The sequence below is a fragment of the Malaya genurostris genome, chromosome 2 (assembly GCF_030247185.1).
Source record: "Malaya genurostris strain Urasoe2022 chromosome 2, Malgen_1.1, whole genome shotgun sequence".
Classification (NCBI taxonomy): domain Eukaryota; kingdom Metazoa; phylum Arthropoda; class Insecta; order Diptera; family Culicidae; genus Malaya; species Malaya genurostris.
The window spans coordinates 72,911,541-72,926,851 of record NC_080571.1 but is presented as its reverse complement, the minus strand read 5'-3'; positions in this window follow the sequence as shown (position 1 = coordinate 72,926,851).

Here is a 15,311-nt window from a genome sequence, read left to right as displayed (position 1 = left end):
CTCCAAACACTGCTCAGAAGCCTATCGGGAATAAGTGAAGAAATTGGCAAGTTGATGAACAATGAAGCCACTGGTAATGTCCAATGGCCAGGTGAGCTGCTCAAATATGAAGTAGAGACACTGGCCAGAGCGCTGCACTGGGTAATTTCTAAAATTCGCACAATTCTTTTGATGATGGCTTATCCGATTTCGACATACTCGACTAACGATCCCACTTTGGAATGAATTCTCTTTAACTCATATGCGAAGAAAGCTTAAAAACGAGTGCGTAAAGTTAACTCTACCTCCGATCTATTGCATATATTTGTGAAAATATTTGTCTGTAGTTATTTATGAGACGTGCTGTTTATTAATGGTTTGCGATGAAATCGTAAACTGCAACGAGTAGAGGTCCTGATCAATAACTGAATCTCTGACGCTAAAACCAATTTCAAAATTTTGAGACAGATGTAACATTTAATTTACAAATATAACGGATGTAGTAAACGAGTTATCTGTTAAAAACCGCTGCGAAGGGTTTTCACACTGATCTATTAAACAGTTAATCTGAGTTTTGTTTAATATTGGAGAGCTTCAGTTTTAATATTTAATAAATCAAGTTTTTTATAAGCTATCAGAATAAAAACTAAGATAGTATCGAACGTTGCTTGTTGTGAAAGTGTAATACAATTCAACTTCGAGTGTATACAAGCCGATATGGCAACTCTGGCTGTTGAGTGGCTGCGATCGCCACCAACGAAATAAAACGATCTTCGCGAGAAGCACTCCTCGACAACGCCGACATCGAGTGGACAAAAGAAACAGACAAAACATGCGATCATCGTGGAAACATGAAAACATGAACCATAAATACACATACACACCGATGTTGAACAACAGCGTGAAGCGCGATGATGAGACCGCACGAGAGCCGCGATCATCGAATTTTGCCGTAGAATAGAGGAGGAAAACACAAAACCCGATAAAGACTTGGATGTAAACAATCGGGAAAAAATTAAAAAAAAATCATCATTCGTGAAGTGGCTCTCCCGAAACCGGTTTACCCGCGTGTTTGGCTCTGTGGCACCCGAACTTGTTAGGCCGATCATCGTATCAACGTTCTGATTTGCTTCTGGAAGCCGGCGTTTTCAACGAGTGTGTGTGTGTGTGGGTTTTGCTCCACGATCGTCGGAGTTGGAGCGTGATTGAAAACGAACGCTCTCGAGAGCGCTGGGCGTTGAGAAGAGTCCGAAATAAAAAAAACTCAAGCTCAAAGCCTGTGTAGGAAGTGGACCTGATCTGGCTTGGCTTCAGCGAGTATTCGGTGGAGGCCGGACGAGTTTCAGCTGAGTGTGGGAGCTCTCGGTTGGATTTGTGTGAGCGGTACATAGTTTTGCAGTTGCTACAGAACCATTCGCACATAGCATATGTTACTAATGTTTTTTCAATATTCTAAAAAACGCACAGATTGTACAAGCAAAATATGTTCTATCTATAGGGCAGAGTAAAAATAATCAGTAATACAACGACGTATTACAAACAACTATCGCCTATGATCCAGAACGAATCATCGTGTATTGCATTCATCATCAGCATTGGACAAGATTACAGTGATGTAGAAATTTTTTTACAGTCGCTACAGTTAACATTGTAGGTACAAGTGCATAAGAGGACAGACAGAGAAGCATAAAAAAGTGACGTTGAATCAACAACAACAACACCAAAAACAACAAAAATCCAAGATAACAGGCAAATCGTGTACGACAACTTAATAGCCGTCGAAGCATGAGTCGAGTGAAGCCGGTCTTATTCATTCGTACTTCTTTTTTTTCTGTGACTTCCATTCTTACGGCTTGAAATGATAGAAAGGAAGTTACCAGAAATTCAGTCAGTTTTGGAGAGAATTTTTTGTATTTAATACCGTAATTTTACTTTCGAAAAAGCGAACAGTTACCAACTGATGTAATCCAAAACGTGATCGGAATGACCTGGAATGGAAGGGAAATTAGTCTTAGGGCTAGAAGATCCAAATGCAAAGCCTTCGTAATACATTCCTTTTGTGGAATTTGAACTTCAGAGCGTACGAAGCCATTACATGGCAGGTGCTACGATCCTACTGACACTGGGAATCCTTCCAGATCAGGGTTCGAACCTACGACAATTGGCTAGAAGATCGAACTACACTTTTTGAAAAAATGAAATTTACTCTTGACGTAAATTCAAGCATGCCGTAATTTCTTCGGTGGTGACACAATATTACATCTATTTATATGTAAATATAAATTTTGCGTCTGTATCAATGTAAGCTTTAGCTAAATGAACTGTGATGTTAACGATATGACTTATCTTTACATGCTTTGAATTGTGAATGTAAGTGAATCGCGACGCTTCTTGTATGTGCATCTATAAAGATGTAAATTTTCGTGTACCAATAGAATAAAGCTGTTTCAATCCACCTAGTGGGGTAATGATGCCATTTTCACATTTACACACCAAAAGTTCGTCGTTTAGTACAAGTTTCATATTCTGAACGATCGGTAGAGTTGCTCTGAACAGCTTCCTATAATAGCTGTACTGACCTGTTATCATGAATTAACGTCGTCCGGTGAAATTTACAAACAATCCGTGAAAAAATTACCCTCGCGAACTATTACTGTTTTTGTTTGGTAAATTTCATCCGTGAAATTGAGGGAACATATGAAATTAAAAAAAAACTTGTAGTAGGTAAAATTAGAGACATAACTGCGAGATTGACGTAGGACTGCTGTCAACAAGGGGCAGATCACTTTAAAAAACGCACATTTACACAGATAAAACTATTTTGTGAATATACATTTATTTTCATGCATATATTTGGAGCAGTTAATTGAATGGAATGTTACATTACAAAACTAAGCGATTTGTAAATATACAGCCTTATTCGATGAAAAAGTAAATGCATTTCAATGTAATTTTACATCAATCATGGTTTTAAATCAGGTTTTTGTTTCAACTGATTTCTGTTTAATAGTACGATTGGTTTACATGTCGTGTAAGTTTCATCTTTTCTTTCTGTGTATTTTGATACATTGTTCTACTAATAAATCATCCTTTTAAAGTAAAATCACATTAGTTCTTTGTAAAAAGCTCTGGATTCAACATTCAACACAGTTGACAATTATTTCCACGAGCAAAACTCTGAACAAATCGTTTGCGCCACAAAATAAATCTACCACTTGTAATGTTCCGCACCGAGTCGTGGCACCCATGAAGTTGGACGTTGTATGTATTAATTACGACACTTATTCTGATCGAAAATCGATTTCATAAAATCAAATTACCGTATATGAGGAAATCCAATTAACTCTTTGCTTAATTCCATGTGTGGACACTGAAAATGGTTAGGAAATAAATTATTTGACCGTAATTGCGGATTATAACAGGCTTTTAAGAAGATGGTATTTTCTGCGATATTTTACGCTGTTCGGAGCATTTTACTCGAATGCTGGCTTTATTTGCACTCGTTTGGTGCGAATTTCCCACTGCGAAAAGTGCTCAAAGATAATCAAATTATTCTAGATTTGCACTATACTGATGATTTTTTCCTTCGATTTGCAAAGAAGTACTCTTAATAGTTCTTTAGTTAATGTTAATAGTTCTTTGTATAATGTTTCCCTTCGTTGTCTACCAGCAGGGTGACGCAATCGTTCAAGCTGCTCACTGTGCCGGTTGATTCCAAACTGTATCAATTTTGGGTAAGAGTTTTCTTTTTATGGGATTTCGTTTGTAGCTTTTTAACAACATATATAATATATAGAATTTTAATGTCGATTATTTCATTTCGGATTTGCATATTTTAGTGAAAGAAATTATCCAAATACTGTACGGGATTCATTTCTGGCTTTTAGATGGACCTAAAATTATTCTAGGTTTGCGCTAAACTGATGATTTCAATAGTTCTTCAGATAACATCTAGAGCCATTAAAACGACTGATTAAAAATAATGTTCCACATCGTTGTCCACTTTTTGTTTTCTTTTCTTCTAATGCAAACGAATAGCAGCTAGATGATGATATCGCTCTTGTTTGAAGCAAACCTCACACTGCGAATGTCCAACAACAGAAGAACAAGTTGTTTTTCTGCGTTTAGGCTTAATGAGCAGAGCCTCATTTTCGCCATTGACTGAAGTACCAGCTGAAGAATGCCGGGTGTAGTTCCACTGTCTTGGCGTAGATGGCAACCTGCGCACTGGATGCGTTCCCGTTCATGGATTATCATGGGCTGAAGCTAGCAGACGTCCAACAGTGTCTTTTTATAGATTCGGGTAATTTTGATGTTTGGACCTATGTTTCCACTATTTAAACAATGTTTTCGTAATAATCGTGGTTTTACCAACAATCTTACGCCTTATTCCATTCGTTTCGTAAAAGAGTTAGAGAAAAAACTCAAACTTTTGTAAAGTTGTGAAAATGCGCCCATGTGAGCATTATATGGAAAGACGTAGTCCTACATCAAAACGTAATACTTTGAAAATTCACATCAAAAACCAAAATCGAAGAAAAATGTTTTGATACCAGATGTGTTGAAAATAAGAAAATAGTCGAGATAAGGAGTTATCTTGAAAAAAAATCAAAAATAATTCACTTGAAGTTTATGGAACTTCAAAAAAGTCCCAGTGTCTATTATTTTCAAAAACACTTTTTTCAAGATAATACTAGATCCGACGTTTCATGCTTATTTAAGACATCTAGTATAAAAACAATCGATTTCGAATTTAAACTCCAATCTCATCAATAAAAAGATTTTCTTTCCGCATTCTTGAATAATTTTTATTTCAAGATAAACCACATCTCGACCAAAAATGCAATGCAACTTGCTATCAAATGTCAGACATCGAGAAAGAATTTCGAAAAACAGTCGCGTAACGTCGGAAATTCGCATTAAAAAATGTATAATTTTTCAAATTCCCTATAGAAACCCATAAAACTTCAAACATTGATTTTGAAAAGTCGCATAGAAACCTAACAGAACAAACACAACACATAGAAGCGATCAGTGTGGTTTAATTTTTAAACAAAGAATAAAGAATTCCCCATGCACTTAGTTTTATCAGCCTCCAACGAGAGATCAGATTGGAAAAGATGTAAGTTTTTCTACAATTTTTCTTAAGGATGCGGTCCTCTATCTCATCACATTGGGAAATAATTTATATACCATCCACATCAAAATATGGCTTATCTGTAACTGATCATTTGTTCTTGAGACACCATTGCTTATTACTTTACGTGAAAATTAATTTAAATCAAAACATAATTGAAAATAAAATAAAGTTTTAAAAAATTAAATAAGTTATCAATATTGGCACCGTGACAAGTAGCAGGTCATCAAAAACAATGCGGAGTAGTCACATTAGGCCTTCAAAAATATCTGTAAACTAGAACAAATTGTATTTAGCAGCTTGTTGATTTGTTGTGCTAAATAAATTTCACAGTACCCAAGATTTGTAAATTTCATGCCAAATGACTGCTATGCCAAATGCCCATTGTGAAAATGGCTTTATGCCAAACGACAAATGACCATAAACGGTTGAAGTCGCTAATGAAATCAAACAAATAAACAAACTAAACTAGTTTTTAATGCATACACAAAAATACTGTGAAAGCTAATAAATGGCTTGATAAACATTATACAGTCTGTTCCAAACAAACCAACCAAATGAGGCTGTTATATCGGAAATAAAATCAATAAGTTAATTCTATCGTTAGGGGCTGTCCATAAAAGACGTCACGCTATTTTTGGCAATTTTTGACAACCCCACCCCACTGATCTTTTCAATCACATCGATCAAATCGGTACTGATCTTCCGTCACACAAAATCGGTAGTGATTTTGAGCGAAAAAGGATTCTTGATACATATATACTAGCTGGTTCCAGCTGGTTGATGCTGATGATGATGTTTATGATGATGCACTATTTTGATTAAACTCAATAAAACGATTTTTGACATGAATTTAATTTATGGAAGTAACAGGAGCACAGGGTTTGAGCACACAGCAGGCGCTGCGTTTGAAAGGCGCGCTTGAATTGCCCTTGCAAAACTTGCACTCCTCCCGGGCAGGTGTGAATAGTAAACGAAAATCAAAATAATAACAAATATTACCCTCATATCTTGTCTTGATGTTCCTGTGCTGTCATAGCAATACTTCATATTTTCTTGATATTTCATCGAAGAAATCTTCTTGATAGATTAGACAATATCTATTTAGCATCAAAATTTGTTATATCTGATTTCTTTATTGATGATTTCATTAAGTACAATTGATCCAGTGGTTCCTTTTTCAAATGGAATACAATTGAATAAACTGCATCAGAATCAGATAAGAGAAATTCTTATGATATACTATTCTTAATGCTGTGAAATCAAATTACTGAAAAATTCTTCTTCTGTGAATGTTTTGCTCTTGCTTTGATGTTATTTTGTTCCTATTTTCTCATGCAGACTTTGCAATGTTTTTTTTAATATTTTCACTCTTATTTCAAACTAAATAATGTTATTTTCTACCATTGAGATGTTTGATTTTAATAATTGGTTTACAAATCACATTCTTTCATTCTTTGTGTGGCTTATATTCCACATCTGCTTACTACCTATCATTAGATTTCCGAAAGTTAAAAAAATCATAATTCCAAGCGATTGGTGCACCCAAACTTATATACATTGACTAAAGTTATCAGTACATAACTTAAGTTAAACCGTTTGAAGGCATTTTATTACTCATATCAGGCAAATTTTTTAATTTCGCTAATTTACTCGTCCCTCCGTGCACTTTTGCTGATCACAACAGAAATGATTTCTTGCATCATTCATTTCTCGAATTTACAAGAAGAAGCTTTTAACAGTTCGGCTGAAAAGTTCGTATCGTTTCTATGAGAGGGCGCCACTAGAATTGAATCCATACCATTTTCAGTTAGTACCAACCTTCAAAAGATACGTGTATAAATTTGACAGCTGTCTGATTATTAGTTTGTGAGATATTGCATTTTGAGTGTAGCTACTTTTGTTATTGTGAAAAAAATGGAAAAAAAGGAATTTCGTGTGTGAAGTGGGAGTTTCGGAGTGAAGTGATGGAGCCATGTTTCGTCCATTGTTATATATCGACGGAAAAAATCGGTTTTATTCCGATATAACAGCTCCAAACACTGCTCAGAATCATCAATTCGTTGTTGTTTTTGATCGATTGTGAGCTCACGCGGCACCCATTTTGCACAAAGCTTTCTCATATCCAAATATTCGTGAATAATATGTCCAACACGTTCTTTTGATATCTTTAGGGTGTGAGCTATCTCGATCAACTTCACTTTACGGTCATTGAAAATCATTTTGTGGATTTTTTTCACGTTTTCATCGGTAACAGCCTCTTTTGGACGTCCACTGCGTTCATCGTCTTCGGTGCTCATATGACCAGTACGAAATTTTGCAAACCACTTACGAATTGTTGCTTCGCCCGGTGCAGAGTCTGGATAACACTCATCAAGCCATTTTTTTGGTATCGGCGGCACTTTTTTTCATCAAAAAGTAGTGTTTCATCAACACACGAAATTCCTTTTTTTCAATTTTTTTTCACAATAACAAAAGTAGCTTCACTCAAATGCAATATCTCACAAAGTAATAATCAGACAGCTGTCAAATTTATACACGTATCTTTTGAAGGTTGGTACTAACTGAAAATGGTATGGATTTAATTCTAGTGGCGCCCTCTCATAGAAACGATACGAACTTTTCAGCCGATCTGTTACATCAACAAATACACGTTTTCCTATAGAATGTTAACGTTTATTGTGGGGATTTTTTTAGGAAATAGGGCAAAGCAGTAATATAATTAGGTATTTAAAAAAAATGCGCTCATTGAATATATTGGACGTCACATTCCAAAAACCCTCCCCCCTTTCCTCTGTCGCAAAAGGTCACTATTTGTGAAACACCCCCCCCCCCTTCCGCATGATCACTTGAATACGAACAAAATTTTTCAAAGTATGAGCCGCTATGATGATGTAAACGTTGAGTAGACATATATGAACGTTGGAATACACTGAAGAATAAAACCGAAATTTGCGAAAAAGCGAAGTTTTCTCTGTCAAATCGGGAACTTTTTCAGCGACATGATGTATATGGTTTTATTTATTAAGCCTAGCATTTGTAACATAACACTTTATGGTATAGTTTCCTATTCTTGTGTTCTCAAGCCGTCTGAGATTATTCCATATTTTACGGGGGGAAGTTTCGAACCCAAATTTAGTGTGTAATTATTTTCCATCCCGCTTGCATGTGCCTGGAAGATTTACCCCCAGAGACCTGACAGCGATTTTCGCCTTGCAGTTATTAACGGTTCCGTTTCTGCCGGATTTTTATCATACAAGACTGGGAGAACCGTTTTGAATCAGTTTTTCGTTTTTAACGCCTTTGGTTTTTTTCCATTAGAAATTTGAATGAAGGACCATCACATTCATTTACCTGGTCTCAAAACTCCTTTTCATTTTTGGATGTACATGCCGGGTTGACGAATATAAAATGAAGTCAAACAGAAGAAAAGGAAGAGCGATCTTGCAAGACGTGACGTGACGAGAGAATGACGCAATTTCGCCTGCAAAATTTTGACAGCTGCCGATATCTTATCAGGTTTCTGTCGGCTGCCGGAATTTTTCTCAAGCGAGAAGCATTGCAGCAGTAAAATATGCTGCCAGAGTTTCCAGGTTATTTTTTCAAAAATCTGTCAAAACTCAAAAATTTATCTAGATTTATCTGGATCTACTGTGTATATACAAGGAATTTTTGCCGGGCTTCAGTCTTTCATTCATTTTCAGTGAGCAAAAAAAGAAAAAACCCTTCTTAATCCACCTAGTGGTGTGATAATGCCTTTCTCTTCTTTCATAACAGTCTCGTGAAAATATGTTTCATACATTTATTAAATAATTTTAGACGCCAATAGATTCAGATTGATTTGAGTAGTTCACAAAAGCATGCTTCAGTGTTTATGTCACACAGTCAGCATCATTTTTCCAAACTAGTGCTTGACATTTGCGCTGCCTATTTATATGAGAACAGTAATGCTAATCTAAAATAAAAAAGCCTTCTTAGTCCACTTAGTGAAATTTTCATATATCTTGAAAAATCACCATAGGGGGGAGTACATGAAATTTTCGAAATCGAAAAAAAATTTTTGATGCCAAAAGGCTTAGAATTGCATGAAACGTCGAGATTTAGTGTCATCTCGAAAAAAAAAATTTTTTGAAAAAATCGACTTTGGGACTTAGAAAAAATATGAAAATTTTTCTAAGTCCCAGAAAGTTGATTTTTTCAAAAAAAAATTTTTTTGAGATGACACTAAATTTCGATGTTTCATGCAGTTTTAAGAGTTTTGGCATCAAAAAAAATTTTCGATTTTGGAAATTTCATGTACTCCCCCCTATGGTGCTTTTTCAAGATCGAAAATTGTCAAACCTTTACCACCGGGCAGCACCCCTTAAGCATGTCCGATTTAGGTCAAATTTTGCATGAAGGCTTTTTTCGAGGTGCTTGAACTTTTGAGCACTAGAACTTAACGAAAATAGAGGTGATCCCAAAATTTTGGCACCCATATATATATATATATATATATATATATAAGAGCGGTAAAAATCAACGTGTTTTGTCGGTTACGTCACTTATACAATTATATATCTGGAACCAAAAGTCACAACCATTTGATCTTCGAACTTGATCAACGGCCCGACAGTAGCTTTCAAACGAGCCCAAGTTTGTTAAAATCGGATCAGCCATCTCTGAGAAAATTGAGCGCGTTCAAATACAACGCTTTTTGTCGGTTACGTCACTTATACAATCATATCTCCGGGACCAAAAGTCACAGCCATTTGATCTTCGAACTTGATCAATGGCCCGCCAGTAGCTTTCAAACGAGTCCAAGTTTGTTCAAATCGGTTCAGCCATCTCTGAGAAAATTGAGCGCGTTCAAATACAACGCTTTTTGTCGGTTACGTCACTTATACAATCATATCTCCGGAACCAAAAGTCACAGCCATTTTATCTTCGAACTTGATCAATGCCCCGATAGTAGCTTTCAAACGAGCCCAAGTTTGTTAAAATCGGTTGAGCCATCTCTGAGAAAATTGAGCGCGTTCAAATATCTTCGAAAAGTGCACACACATACACACACACACATACACACACACACATACACACACACACACACACACAGACATTTTCCGATCTCGTCGAACTGAGTCGAATGGTATATAACACTATGGGTCTCCGAGGCTCCGTTCGAAAGTCGGTTTTTCCAGCAATTCTAATACCTTTCTATAGAGAAAGGCAAAACCCTTCTTAGTCCACTTAGTGGAATTTTCATATATCTTGAAAAATCACCATAGGGGGGAGTACATGAAATTTTCGAAATCGAAAAAAAAATTTTGATGCCAAAAGGCTTAGAATTGCATGAAACGTCGAGATTTAGTGTCATCTCGAAAAAAAATTTTTTTGAAAAAGTCGACTTTTTGGGACTTAGAAAAAATATGAAGTCCCAGAAAGTTGATTTTTTCAAAAAAAAATTTTTTCGGGATAACACTAAATTTCGATGTTTTATGCAGTTTTAAGAGTTTTGGCATCAAAAAAAATTTTTTATTTTGGAAATTTCATGTACTCCCCCCTATGGTGCTTTTTCAAGATCGATAATTGTCAAACCTTTACCACCGGGCAGCACCCCTTAAGCATGTCCAATTTAGGTCAAATTTTGCATGAAGGCTTTTTTCGAGGTGCTTAAACTTTTGAGCACTAGAACTTTACGAAAATAGAGTTGATCCCAAAATTTTGGCACCCTTATACAGGGTGATTTTTTAAGAGCTTGAGAACTTTTTTAAACAATAAAACGCATAAAATTTGCAAAATCTCATCGGTTCTTTATTTTAAACGTTAGATTGGTACATGACATTTACTTTTTGAAGATAATTTCATTTAAATGTTGACCGCGGCTGCGTCTTAGGTGGTCCATTCGGAAAGTCCAATTTTGGGCAACTTTTTCGAGCATTTCGGCCGGAATAGCCCGAATTTCTTCGGAAATGTTGTCTTCCAAAGCTGGAATAGTTACTGGCTTATTTCTGTAGACTTTAGACTTGACGTAGCCCCACAAAAAATAGTCTAAAGGCGTCAAATCGCATGATCTTGGTGGCCAACTTACCGGTCCATTTCTTGAGATGAATTGTTCTCCGAAGTTTTCCCTCAAAATGGCCATAGAATCGCGAGCTGTGTGGCATGTAGCGCCATCTTGTTGAAACCACATGTCAACCAAGTTCAGTTCTTCCATTATTGGCAACAAAAAGTTTGTTAGCATCGAACGATAGCGATCGCCATTCACTGTAACGTTGCGTCCAACAGCATCTTTGAAAAAATACGGTCCAATGATTCCACCAGCGTACAAACCACACCAAACAGTGCATTTTTCGGGATGCATGGGCAGTTCTTGAACGGCTTCTGGTTGCTCTTCACTCCAAATGCGGCAATTTTGCTTATTTACGTAGCCATTCAACCAGAAATGAGCCTCATCGCTGAACAAAATTTGTCGATAAAAAAGCGGATTTTCTGCCAACTTTTCTAGGGCCCATTCACTGAAAATTCGACGTTGTGGCAGATCGTAAGTCTATTCATGATGAAATGTCAGAGCATACTGAGCAAATAATAATGCATGAAAATCATAACCTCAAAAAATGTGAGCAAATACTAATGCATGAAAATCCTAACCTCAAAAAAATCACCTTTTATATACAAGAGCGGTAAAAATCAACGTGTTTTGTCGGTTACGTCACTTATACAATCATATTTCTGGAACCAAAAGTCACAACCATTTGATCTTCGAACTTGATCAATGGCACGACAGTAGCTTTCAAACGAGCCCAAGTTTGTTGAAATCGGATCAGCCATCTCTGAGAAAATTGAGCGCGTTCAAATACAACGCTTTTTGTCGGTTACGTCACTTATAGAATCATATCTCCGGAACCAAAAATCACAGCCATTTGATCTTCGAACTTGATCAATGGCCCGACAGTAGCTTTCAAACGAGCCCAAGTTTGTTCAAATCGGTTCAGCCATCTCTGAGAAAATTGAGCGCGTTCAAATACAACGCTTTTTGTCGGTTACGTCACTTATAGAGTCATATCTCCTGAACCAAAAATCACAGCCATTTGATCTTCGAACTTGATCAATGGCCCGACAGTAGCTTTCAAACGAGCCCAAGTTTGTTCAAATCGGTTCAGCCATCTCTGAGAAAATTGAGCGCGTTCAAATATCTTCGAAAAGTGCACACACATACACACACACACACATACACACACACACACATACACACACACACACACACACACACAGACATTTTCCGATCTCGACGAACTGAGTCGAATGGTATATAACACTATGGGTCTCCGAGGCTCCGTTCGAAAGTCGGTTTTTCCAGCAATTCTAATACCTTTCTATAGAGAAAGGCAAAACCCTTCTTAGTCCACTTAGTGGAATTTTCATATATCTTGAAAAATCACCATAGGAGGGAGTACATGAAATTTTCGAAATCGAAAAAAAATTTTTGATGCCAAAAGGCTTAGAATTGCATGAAACGTCGAGATTTAGTGTCATCTCGAAAAAAAATTTTTTTGAAAAAGTCGACTTTTTGGTACTTAGAAAAAATATGAAAATTTTTCTAAGTCCCAGAAAGTTGATTTTTTCAAAAAAAAATTTTTTCGGGATAACACTAAATTTCGATGTTTTATGCAGTTTTAAGAGTTTTGGCATCAAAAAAAATTTTTTATTTTGGAAATTTCATGTACTCCCCCCTATGGTGCTTTTTCAAGATCGATAATTGTCAAACCTTTACCACCGGGCAGCACCCCTTAAGCATGTCCGATTTAGGTCAAATTTTGCATGAAGGCTTTTTTCGAGGTGCTTAAACTTTTGAGCACTAGAACTTTACGAAAATAGAGTTGATCCCAAAATTTTGGCACCCTTATATATACAAGAGCGGTAAAAATCAACGTGTTTTGTCGGTTACGTCACTTATACAATCATATTTCTGGAACCAAAAGTCACAACCATTTGATCTTCGAACTTGATCAATGGCACGACAGTAGCTTTCAAACGAGCCCAAGTTTGTTGAAATCGGATCAGCCATCTCTGAGAAAATTGAGCGCGTTCAAATACAACGCTTTTTGTCGGTTACGTCACTTATAGAATCATATCTCCGGAACCAAAAATCACAGCCATTTGATCTTCGAACTTGATCAATGGCCCGACAGTAGCTTTCAAACGAGCCCAAGTTTGTTCAAATCGGTTCAGCCATCTCTGAGAAAATTGAGCGCGTTCAAATATCTTCGAAAAGTGCACACACATACACACACACACACACACACATACACACACACACACACATACACACACACACACACACACACAGACATTTTCCGATCTCGACGAACTGAGTCGAATGGTATATAACACTATGGGTCTCCGAGGCTCCGTTCGAAAGTCGGTTTTTCCAGCAATTCTAATACCTTTCTATAGAGAAAGGCAAAAAGCCTTCTTAGTCCACTTAGTGAAATTTTCATATATCTTGAAAAATCACCATAGGGGGGAGTACATGAAACTTTCGAAAGCGAAAAAAAATTTTTGATGCCAAAAGGCTTAGAATTGCATGAAACGTCGAGATTTAGTGTCATCTCGAAAAAAAATTTTTTTGAAAAAATCGACTTTTTGGGACTTAGAAAAAATATGAAAATTTTTCTAAGTCCCAGAAAGTTGATTTTTTCAAAAAAATTTTTTTTCGAGATGACACTAAATTTCGATGTTTTATGCAGTTTTAAGAGTTTTGGCATCAAAAAAAATTTTCGATTTTGGAAATTTCATGTACTCCCCCCTATGGTGCTTTTTCAAGATCGAAAATTGCCAAACCTTTACCACCGGGCAGCACCCCTTAAGCATGTCCGATTTAGGTCAAATTTTGCATGAAGACTTTTTTCGAGGTGCTTAAACTTTTGAGCACTAGAACTTTACGAAAATAGAGTTGATCCCAAAATTTTGGCACCCTTATATATATAAGAGCGGTAAAAATCAACGTGTTTTGTCGGTTACGTCACTTATACCATCATATATCTGGAACCAAAAGTCACAACCATTTGATCTTCGAACTTGATCAACGGCCCGACAGTAGCTTTCAAACGAGCCCAAGTTTGTTAAAATCGGATCAGCCATCTCTGATAAAATTGAGCGCGTTCAAATACAACGCTTTTTGTCGGTTACTTCACTTATACGATCATATCTCCGGAACCAAAACTCACAACCATTTGATCTTCGAACTTGATCAATAGCCCGACAGTAGCTTTCAAACGAGCCCAAGTTTGTTAAAATCGGTTCAGCCATCTCTGAGAAAATTGAGCGCGTTCAAATAGCACGATTTTTGTCGGTTACGTCACTTATACCATCATATCTCCGGAACCAAAAGTCTCAGCCATTTGATCTTCGAACTTGATCAATGGCCCGACAGTAGCTTTCAAACGAGCCCAAGTTTGTTCAAATCGGTTCAGCCATCTCTGAGAAAATTGAGCGCGTTCAAATACAACGCTTTTTGTCGGTTACGTCACTTATAGAATCATATCTCCTGAACCAAAAATCACAGCCATTTGATCTTCGAACTTGATCAATGGCCCGACAGTAGCTTTCAAACGAGCCCAAGTTTGTTCAAATCGGTTCAGCCATCTCTGAGAAAATTGAGCGCGTTCAAATACAACGCTTTTTGTCGGTTACGTCACTTATAGAATCATATCTCCTGAACCAAAAATCACAGCCATTTGATCTTCGAACTTGATCAATGGCCCGACAGTAGCTTTCAAACGAGCCCAAGTTTGTTCAAATCGGTTCAGCCATCTCTGAGAAAATTGAGCGCGTTCAAATATCTTCGAAAAGTGCACACACATACACACACACACACATACACACACACACACATACACACACACACACACACACACACACACAGACATTTTCCGATCTCGACGAACTGAGTCGAATGGTATATAACACTATGGGTCTCCGAGGCTCCGTTCGAAAGTCGGTTTTTCCAGCAATTCTAATACCTTTCTATAGAGAAAGGCAAAAAGGTCCCCCCCCCTATCGTATAGAGGCCAAAACTGTAAATATCTAGCGAGATATGACAAAATCTAAGAAAATTTGGAAAATCTAACAAAAGATCTGATTAGATTGAGTGTCTGGTAAAGCGAGAAAAATCTGGCAACCTGGCAACGCTGGCTCACACAGTGTATTCAAA